The sequence below is a fragment of the Thalassophryne amazonica genome, chromosome 2 (assembly GCF_902500255.1).
Source record: "Thalassophryne amazonica chromosome 2, fThaAma1.1, whole genome shotgun sequence".
NCBI classification, from domain to species: Eukaryota; Metazoa; Chordata; class Actinopteri; order Batrachoidiformes; family Batrachoididae; genus Thalassophryne; species Thalassophryne amazonica.
In genome coordinates, this window is record NC_047104.1 from 52,608,641 (window position 1) to 52,620,496 (window position 11,856).

Consider the following 11,856-nt stretch of genomic DNA (forward strand, 5'->3'; position numbering starts at 1 on the left):
GTGTGAACCAGTTTAGTTACATGGCCTAAATTCAAACAACACCATTATATGTTCCAGAACATCTGCTGAGCATGCGATATGGGTGGACAGCCCCTATGTCGCTGTGAAGCCAATAGGAACTGGTTGCGAGAACAGGTCCACCCATTTTAACAGGGAGGAGACTCTCACTTTTCACAGAACATCACTGTATTGGTGTTTGGAAGTTCCTTCTGGAGTTCCTCGGTGAGCTGTGTTCATTAAGAACCCAGAACTGTTTGGCTTTACATGAAATTTCAATAAACTGCATTTTTGTAATTATAGAGCTTTTTGTTTACTTAGCACAGCACCATGGAAGAGCCAGGTTTTTTCCAAAGCACTTCATGATGATGGGGGTCAGTGTCACAGGGCAATAGTCACTGAAGCAGGATGGAGCAGGTTTCTTCGGCACAGGTTTGATGGCGGCGGCCTTGAAATATGAGGCAGCTTGCCTCAGAGAAGTGTTAAAGATATTTGTGAAGACATCCATAAACTCCTCTATGCAGTCCTGTAGCACATGACCAGGGATGTTGTCTGGACTTGTTGACTTGCACTTAATAGCGGAGAATGTCCTTTTCATGCTGGCAGCTGAAAGACACAGAGTCTGATCATGCCACCTGACTGTGGCAGATAGTCAGTTAATTTCTGGAGGCAGGGATGCACAGGTTTGCTGCCTGGGTGGTTGCAATCCAGAACTGTAGGAATTTCCATACTATAGTGGATGAGTCGATGTGAAATCTTCAATAGCAGAAATATAATTACCTCCGCCAAGGAAGTTATGTTTTCAGTCGAGTTTGTTTGCTTGTTTGTTTGTCTGTCTGTCTGTTTGTCAGCAGGATAACTCAAAAAGTTTTGAATGGATTTTTATGAAATTTTGTGGAGTGATTGGAAATGACAAGAGGAACAAGTGATTAACCCCTTAACGCCAATCGTCACATATATGCTACAATCTCTGACTCAAATATGCAACTTACCAAATTGACCTGTATGCCCGTTGTCACAAATTTACAACATACCATCATTATTATTATAACATAAAGTCATTACCAGAATACCCAATATTACTATCTAGTTTTTGTGCAAAAGTGAAATTAATAATCTCAACATTATTTACCATCTACTTAAAGGCAAAAACACACACAAAACATTTTTTTATATACAGCTATATAAATTTGGGCATTAAGGGGTTAAATTTTAGTGGTGATCACGATCCGGATCCAGGAATTTTTTTAAAGGATTCTTCACCATTGTGGGATAGGGGGAATTTTGACATTCTAGTTTCTAACGCCACAAAAACAAGACAGAACGGCTTGAAAAAAATTAGGGTGTAACATAGTCAAATGTTCTATCAAACAACAAAGTTTGGTGATAATCGGATCCGGATTCCGGATCTGGTGATCCAGAATATGCAAAAGTATAGGGAAAATAGAAAATGTGTCAGTGTGAGGTGACAAATGAAGCTAGAGATGCACAACTAACACCAAATTGTAGCTGAATCTGTACTGATTCAGTAAGGTGTCATCAGATTTGATGTAGCTTCAAATGTTATGGAGCTAGATCTGGCCTCTACTGGTGGTTGGCTCTAACTGCGGTATTGTATCACTTCCTGTTCCGGAGCACAGCGGTGTTTTGCTGTATCTGTTAGCTGTTTAATCTGCGCAGTTAGATTGATCTAGTTACCTAGATAACGATTTGTTTCATAGTGTAATCTTCACGTGCCTTAACTAAAGCACTCCCTCGGCTGAATCACCTCTAAATTATTTACACATTATTCACTTTGTGTGTTTTTAGGAATCAGCTAGCTTAGCGCAGCTACTAGCTCTTAGCCGGTTTAGCATGGCGGCTTCTCCTGTCTCTCCCGCACTTTTCTGCTCTGGGTGTGAAATGTTTAGTTATTCCTCGGCCTCCTTTAGCAGTAATGGTACTTGTAATAAGTGTAGCTTATTCGTAGCTTTGGAGGCCAGGCTGGGCGAATTGGAGACTCGGCTCCGCACCGTGGAAAATTCTACAGCTAGCCAGGCCCCTGTAGCCGCCGTTAGTTTCCCTCTGGCAGATCCCGAGCAGCCGGGAAAGCAGGCCGATTGGGTGACTGTGAGGAGGAAGCGTAGTCCTAAACAGAAGCCCCGTGTACACCGCCACCCGTTCACATTTCTAACCGTTTTTCCCCACTCGACGACACACCCGCCGAGGATCAAACTCTGGTTATTGGCGACTCTGTTTTGAGAAATGTGAAGTTAGCGACACCAGCAACCATAGTCAATTGTCTTCTGGGTGCCTGAGCAGGCGACATTGAAGGAAATTTGAAACTGCTGGCTAAGGATAAGCGTAAATTTGGTAAGATTGCAATTCACGTCGGCAGTAATGACACCCGGTTACGCCAATCGGAGGTCACTAAAATTAACATTGAATTGGTGTGTAACTTTGCAAAAACAATGTCGGACTCTGTAGTTTTCTCTGGGCCCCTCCCCAGTCGGACCGGGAGTGACATGTTTGGCCGCATGTTCTCCTTGAATTGCTGGCTGTCTGAGTGGTGTCCAAAAAATGAGGTGGGCTTCATAGATAATTGGCAAAGCTTCTGGGGAAAACCTGGTCTTGTTAGGAGAGACGGCATCCATCCCACTTTGGATGGAGCAGCTCTCATTTCTAGAAATCTGGCCAATTTTCTTAAATCCTCCAAACCGTGACTATCCAGGGTTGGGACCAGACAGCAGAGTTGTAGTCTTACACACCTCTCTGTAGCTTCTCTCCCCCTGCCATCCCCTCATTACCCCATCCCCGTAGAGACGGTGCCTGCTCCCAGACCACCAATATCCAGCAAAAATCTATTTAAGCATAAAAATTCAAAAAGAAAAAAATAATATAGCACCTTCAACTGCACCACAGACTAAAACAGTTAAATGTGGTCTATTAAACATTAGGTCTCTCTCTTCTAAGTCCCTGTTGGTAAATGATATAATAATTGATCAACATATTGATTTATTCTGCCTTACAGAAACCTGGTTACAGCAGGATGAATATGATAGTTTAAATGAGTCAACACCCCCGAGTCACACTAACTGCCAGAATGCTCGTAGCACGGGCCGAGGCGGAGGATTAGCAGCAATCTTCCATTCCAGCTTATTAATTAATCAAAAACCCAGACAGAGCTTTAATTCATTTGAAAGCTTGACTCTTAGTCTTGTCCATCCAAATTGGAAGTCCCAAAACCAGTTTTATTTGTTATTATCTATCGTCCACCTGGGCGTTACTGTGAGTTTCTCTGTGAATTTTCAGACCTTTTGTCTGACTTAGTGCTTAGCTCAGATAAGATAATTATAGTGGGCGATTTTAACATCCACACAGATGCTGAGAATGACAGCCTCAACACTGCATTTAATCTATTATTAGACTCAATTGGCTTTGCTCAAAATGTAAATGAGTCCACCCACCACTTTAATCATATCTTAGATCTTGTTCTGACTTATGGTATGGAAATTGAAGACTTAACAGTATTCCCTGAAAACTCCCTTCTGTCTGATCATTTTTTAATAACATTTACATTTACTCTGATGGACTACCCAGCAGTGGGGAATAAGTTTCATTACACTAGAAGTCTTTCAGAAAGCGCTGTAGGTTTAAGGATATGATTCCTTCTTTATGTTCTCTAATGCCATATACCAACACAGTGCAGAGTAGCTACCTAAACTCTGTAAGTGAGATAGAGTATCTCGTCAATAGTTTTACATCCTCATTGAAGACAACTTTGGATGCTGTACCTCCTCTGAAAAAGAGAGCTTTAAATCAGAAGTGCCTGACTCCGTGGTATAACTCACAAACTCGCAGCTTAAAGCAGATAACCCGTAAGTTGGAGAGGAAATGGCGTCTCACTAACTTAGAAGATCTTCACTTAGCCTGGAGTCTGTTGCTCTATAAAAAAGCCCTCTGTAAAGCTAGGACATCTTACTACTCATCACTAATTGAAGAAAATAAGAACAACCCCAGGTTTCTTTTCAGCACTGTAGCCAGGCTGACAAAGAGTCAGAGCTCTATTGAGCCGAGTATTCCTTTAACTTTAACTAGTAATGACTTCATGACTTTCTTTGCTAATAAAATTTTAACTATTAGAGAAAAAATTACTCATAACCATCCCAAAGACATATCGTTATCTTGGCTGCTTTCAGTGATGTCGGTATTTGGTTAAACTCTTTCTCTCCGATTGTTCTGTCAGAGTTATTTTCATTAGTTACTTCATCCAAACCATCAACATGTCTATTAGACCCCATTCCTACCAGGCTGCTCAAGGAAGCCCTACCATTATTTAATGCTTCGATCTTAAATATGATCAATCTATCTTTATTAGTTGGCTATGTACCACAGGCTTTTAAGGTGGCAGTAATTAAACCATTACTTAAAAAGCCATCACTTGACCCAGCTATCTTAGCTAATTATAGGCCAATCTCCAACCTTCCTTTTCTCTCAAAAATTCTTGAAAGGGTAGTTGTAAAACAGCTAACTGATCATCTGGTTTTAGAATTCATCATAGTACAGAAACAGCATTAGTGAAGGTTACAAATGATCTTATGGCCTCAGACAGTGGACTCATCTCTGTGCTTGTTCTGTTAGACCTCAGTGCTGCTTTTGATACTGTTGACCATAAAATTTTATTACAAAGATTAGAGCATGCCATAGGTATTAAAGGCACTGCGCTGCAGTGGTTTGAATCATATTTATCTAATAGATTACAATTTGTTCATGTAAATGGGGAATCTTCTTCACAGTCTAAGGTTAATTATGGAGTTCCACAAGGTTCTGTGCTAGGACCAATTTTATTCACTTTATACATGCTTCCCTTAGGCAGTATTATTAGACAGCATTGCTTAAATTTTCATTGTTACGCAGATGATACCCAGCTTTATCTATCCATGAAGCCAGAGGACACACACCAATTAGCTAAACTGCAGGATTGTCTTACAGACATAAAGACATGGATGACCTCTAATTTCCTGCTTTTACACTCAGATAAAACTGAAGTTATTGTACTTGGCCCCACAAATCTTAGAAACATGGTGTCTAACCAGATCCTTACTCTGGATGGCATTACCCTGACCTCTAGTAATACTGTGAGAAATCTTGGAGTCATTTTTGATCAGGATATGTCATTCAATGTGCATATTAAACAAATATGTAGGACTGCTTTTTTGCATTTACGCAATATCTCTAAAATTATAAAGGTCTTGTCTCAGAGTGATGCTGAAAAACTAATTCATGCATTTATTTCCTCTAGGCTGGACTATTGTAATTCATTATTATCAGGCTGTCCTAAAAGTTCCCTGAAACGCCTTCAGTTAATTCAAAATGCTGCAGCTAGAGTACTAAGGGGGACTAGAAGGAGAGAGCATATCTCACCCATATTGGCCTCTCTTCATTGGCTTCCTGTTAATTCTAGAATAGAATTTAAAATTCTTCTTCTTACTTATAAGGTTTTGAATAATCAGGTCCCATCTTATCTTAGGGACCTCTTAGTACCATATCACCCCAATAGAGCGCTTCGCTCTCAGACTGCAGGCTTACTTGTAGTTCCTAGGGTTTTTAAGAGTAGAATGGGAGGCAGAGCCTTCAGCTTTCAGTCTCCTCTCCTGTGGAACCAGCTCCCAATTTGGATCAGGGAGACAGACACCCTCTGTACTTTTAAGATTAGGCTTAAAACTTTCCTTTTTGCTAAAGCTTATAGTTAGGGCTGGTGATCCTGAACCATCCCTTAGTTATGCTGCTATAGACTTAGACTGCTGTGGGGTTCCCATGATGCACTGAGTGTTTCTTTCTGTTCTTGCTCTGTATGCACCACTCTGCATTTAATCATTAGTGATTGATCTCTGCTCCCCTCCACAGCATGTCTTTTTCCTGGTTCTCTCCCTCAGCCCCAACCAGTCACAGCAGAGGACTGCCCCTCCCTGAGCCTGGTTCTGCTGGAGGTTTCTTCCTGTTAAAAGGGAGTTTTTCCTTCCCGCTGTCGCCAAGTGCTTGCTCACAGGGGGTCGTTTTGACCGTTGGGGTTTTTATGTAATTATTGTATGTCCTTGCCTTACAATATAAAGCGCCTTGGGGCAACTGTTTGTTGTGATTTTGCGCTATATAAATAAAATCGATTGATTGATTGATTGATAGATCCAGAAGAAAACCGCCATTACCGAAAAATCGTTTTTATACAATAAGTTTTGAACTAATAAAGACATAAAAGTGATTCCAAGTTGTACTGGTATGTTTTCATAGTCAAGGATGTCAAATATAAATGAAAGAAAAGTGTATGTATCATAGTTTTGGTTGTAACACTGAATTGTTGAATAGATCACTGTGCCAAGGAGGGAATTTATTTCGGGTCAGTGACCCTATGGCCTTGTGTAGCACATGCAACACTTAAAAAATAGTTCTATTTCAGAATTTACTGTTATTTATTTAGAGAAGTGTTTCATAAATGTTAAAAAATTGATATATTTGCAGTTTAGTTGAATAATCAATTGAATTTTGTCTCATTTGTTTTTGTCTATAAGCACATGCAATATCAATATCAGTGCTCAGATGACAGTAGCTTCTGGGAAAGGTGCAAGTAGCAATAAACTGTGATGCCAAGCGCTAAGGATACATGCTATTCAGTCACAGCAGATGAAACTTTTTTTACTACATGTGCAAACATCATTGTTAGACTTTTTTAGGTTCAGTGATTCCACCGCGTGTAGATGTTATGGTGTCAGTGACCCCATGGCCTTGGCGGAGGTTTGCACTCTCCGAATGCTTCTAGTTGATACATGTAACAATAAACATCTTAAAGAAATGTGAAATAGTACCTTTAAGAGTTTCTATGATGTGTTTTATGTGGTACTAAACACAAAAATCATACTTGGTAAGTGAAGGCTTTTTTTAAACTGATGCAATAGTCACAACAAGCAGACCACTATCTTGAAAACAAGCCAACAACAAGGATAACAGAGCTCATTTATCATTTGTCTCTACACACAATATGGGTGCATGTGTTATACACACTCAGTGTGTGTATCACAATGCAGCATAATCAAATAAAATGGAAATATTCTTCATTCTCTGTAGAACATGAGAAAATTATCTCAAAAACAGTGTTTCCAGTTTATCGCCAGCTGTCATTAAATGCGATGGACAATGGAATCTGACACCTTTCTGTGGATATGAATCAGACCCATGAGGACAGTTGACCTTGTCAAGTGTACAAGTGCACACATTTTTAAACTGTTTGAGGTAGATGGAACACCAAATATAGAAAAAAAATTGTGTTCAATACATGTTTTTTGTTTTTGTTTTTTTGTTTGTTTGTTTTTTTGTCTTATTTCATCCCAGGGATGTGACTCAGTGGTACAGATTCTGATGGACCAGTGGTATTTATTCATCTGTAGATTTCTGTTTTGTACCTCAGGAAACAAATGGGAATATTGATCTAGATAGAAAATATTGTACGTTTTTGTTCTATTAAAAAAGAGAATGTAATCCATGTATCACAGTGTGAACTACAACAGACTATATTTTTACACAGTTATTTCTTGAAACATATATCTTTTAGGGATTCTGCTATATTATGCTCATTTATTTCACCAGGTTTGAAGAGCACGGTGATTTAAATGCCAACAATATTATTGATCTATGTGTGCTAAATGGGCTTTTTGTGCAATTCCCTGCACTTGATTCATCTTTTTGATAAGGAGTCCATTTCAGAGATGAAATCCCTAACATTACTGAATTCATCCATCCATGCAAGTATCAGTCTTAGCTTTAGGCTTATTCTAACTATGTGTTACAGAAAGGTTCTAAGTTGCTTCTGTTCATAGTTTTATGAGTAGATGTGCAATTCTCAGACATTGTGCACAAGGAATGTAAGACTAAGGAGCTCTAGAGGTCTTGTTTCATTGGTATGGTCGCAACATCATTGGATGACATCATTAAGACAAACATTGTTTCATTGTTGATTTTAGCAGAGGCATAATTTTTATTTGTAACAAAGGCTGGATTGGTGGGAGGAAGTTCAACCTGGAATTGGTCTCACAATGCCACAGTGTTCATCAGGGACTAACAGCTAAGATGTTACATGATCACAAACATTTGTTTATCAGTCTGATTCTGAGCTGTCAAAAAATTCATTTTGAACTCCACAAATCTTGACAGTAATAAGACCCTGAGTACGAAAGCTCAAAGACAAGACTCAGAGATTTGGAAGTATTATAATATTAGAGCTCTTGGTGAAACTGATCATTGTGAAGCACTTTGAGCTTCTGATGCAGATGGAAAAAGTGCTATATAAATGCAGTCCACTTACCATATATATCTTGCCAAGTGTGTGACAGGTCAGGACTGGCAACATGCATCGATGTGCAGCATCCACCACACAATGGAACTGTCCTAGATAGCAACCATCTAGGTAGACAACCAGTGCATCACCACCTTTCAAATGTAGCCATTTATCTGCCACAGCCAGATGAAACATGGGCATCCCCTTGGCCTTTTCCAGTTGTTGGGATCCTCAAAACACAAAGTATGCCACATGGTCAAGATGTTTTTACTGGTGTTCCCTCACAACTCAACTGATCCTCCTAACCTGAATCTCTCCAAGTAACTATTTGTTTCACCCAAATTCATTGCAGTGTTACCCAAGGATCCTAAAAAGAAGCTGAGTATCAACGACATCAAGTCATCATATTTAATCACTTATTTGCATCCAAGCCTCACAACCATCCAGTAGAACAGGAACCACAAAGACTGTAATGACGTGGATCATCGTTCTCCTGCACAGGTATTGGCATTGCCAGACACTCCTGTTCAGGGTTGTGATGGCTACATAACTTCTCATGAGGTATCTCTAGATCTCATAGACTGAAGAGGACCCAGAGACATGAATGTTATTGCAGGGATAAGTCTCTCAGCAGCCAGTGAAGGTGAAAGAAACATCCACATTTTCTGTTCTTTTTTGTTTTGTTTTGTTGTGTTTTTTTCTTTCTTTCTTACTAGTTTGGGAAGTGACTTATACACTGGGTCAACTTATATAACAAAATATCATGCATTCACTAATTATAATAATAATATTACAAACAAAGTGACGTGCAGCGGTGCAAAGCTCGCTCATGGTACAGGGAGTCCCAAACAGGAAGTGCCAAATTTTGAGTCCACAGTAAAACAGGAAGTGTCAAATGTCAAAGAATTCCTGGATCAACACTTCCTGGATTGACAGACGAGATCTCATGAAATCTCATGGCAAGTTTACACTGAAACAGGAAATGCCAAATTTTGAATCCACGGTGAAACAGGAAATGTCAAATGTTGAACACTTCCTGGCATAGGTGGAACTAGACTGGAGGCCAGGGTTGCTCTGGACTCCACTGAAATCTGATTGGGCACAGATGAGTGACACGTCATGGCTCATGCAAAAAAGAAAAAACAAAAAAAACAAAACAAACTGCATTTTGAATTCTTTGACACATATTGACTGCTAGGTCCCTCCAGTACAGTAGTTGGTGCTGTGTACCACAAAAGCTCTAATCCACCTTAGTAGAAGAAGAAAAATGTTTGATTAAAATTTTGACTAAAATTTTAAACAAAAAACGTCATCTGACTCCAAATGACACCATAGTTATATGGTTGTGTAAATAACCTTTTTTTACGCCAGAAATGAGGTCCAGGTTGTTAAAAGTGCCATTTGTCCTTCAATTTGGGTTGCTTCATACATATATATATATATATATATATATATATATATATATATATATATATATATATATATATATATATATAAATGTGTTTAAGTACTTTTGGAGGGCACTTTATCCTAACCATATGAGTGCAAAATGAGTGTGGTATTACTGTTTTGTTTAAGAATGTTTAATTTTCACTGTTGCTGCACTGCGTGAAACCATAGTCATATCGTATATCACATTGAAAGATTACATTACATTAAAAAAAAAATGCTTAAAGTAGCAGGGGGTTAAGAGGGCTGTAATTAGGGGGTCTGGGGAGTGGAGCCCCCCAGAAGCTGAAAGGTTTTAGCCTTGCTAATGCTCCCCTGAAGCATTTACTAAAAAAAAGGACCTAAGTGACATGGTGAGATGCTGAAGAGCTTCACTCATTCATGTCATGACATATACATATTAATAAGTATAATTACTTTGTATAAGGCTTTCCCAGTGTGGCATCCACCTTGCTACACCAGCAATCAAAGCAATCAACAAAATAAATTCCAGCTTCTTTGATTGGAGTAAGTGGATATAGAGATAGAAAATGAATGAATGATTGAATAATATACCAATTAAACCTGCGATTTACACACAACCCCAGAACAAACAAAAGGATTTTTGTGCAGGAATTTTACACAGTGAAATAAGACAAAGGTGATTAGATTTACACCAGTGCTATTAAACCCAAATCAGAAAATTCAAGAATTGTTTTCCAGACTGGTTACATTTTAAATACAAAAGGGACTTAGTGCCCTGCATATCTGAAATTAGCTACAGAGATCTCAGAGCCAAATGTAACTGAGATGTCTGCCTATTAGCTGCACACAAGGTTCCATCTGCTGCTTGTGCCCAAAGAACAAGATTTCAATATGGATATAATCTTCCACTTGACTGGTACTTTACAAGGAAATTATTGTCTTCCACTTAATAGAGTTAGAGTTGCAGAAATCACGCTTACTTCCAGAATGATCTCTAAATAATTCAAGGTGACAGCATAGTCCACAGGAATTGGCACATCCGAAGCCCATCATTATTTTTGTGTACTTGGATGTGACTGTAACATAGAAATTAAACTCCATTTAGAACACGTGATTATCAGCAGGATACCACTTGATAATAGGTTGGTTGGTATTTATGGAAGAGTTCATTGGCTGAGTTGCTGATTCCAGTTCAGTCGTAATCTCATATATAAAGCACTGTATGTGTGTGGCTCTGTGACTCTGTATGTGAGACAGCGACGGCGTGACTGTCTGTGTGTGTGAGCTGCCACATCACTCACTGGACAAACTGCAACACACGATTACCCGCATAACAGGTCATATTATTACAGATATTTGTAATATGCTCACAAAGGAGCCATTCGGTAATGCTAATTTAACCGTTAACATCATGTTAGGTAAAACATCACCTTGTTTTTAATATATATATAAATAATTAAATCCATTATGAATCACTGCTGTAAGGCACTCACTTTGGTTACATGTTAAATCTGTGGCATTGTAAGTTCACTGTAGGTCACATGTTGAGTCAACTGGGTTGGATTACATTGGCACATTGAAAGGGTTGTTCTACGAATTCCACTTTGGTTTAGTAGCAGTAAAGATGAGCTGGCAGTAAGTTACACTCGTAATCAGATTAGGTACAGGAGTGTGTGCTGCTGCCACTGTACTATGAAACTGCTTTCGGCCCTGGATGGCAACCAAACAGGCAGACAATTAATCCATCGCCACCACTCAAAAAGTAACCATCTGCCTACTGTAGCCAGGTGAAATGTCTGCATCTCCTCTGGCCACTGTTGCACCTGTGTGCTGTGTCATACCCAGACAAATGCACCACATTACCAAATGTTGTCGATCACATTCCCTTGCAATGGAAGTGATGTGCATCATGTGGACCTCCCCAAGTAACATTTAATTTGCCATGAAGTCATTTAAGCAGGACCCAAGAATCCTCCAAAGAGACCTAGTAACAAAAACAACCATACAGTAACATAAGCAGGACTAGGAATCTAAAGACTTGGACCTTCTTCTCCAAAGATATTGGCATCACCAAACACCTTGTCCAACAACCTCATGACTCCAGAAGCTCTTCCTAAGCATTTCTCAAATTCAAAGGCCCA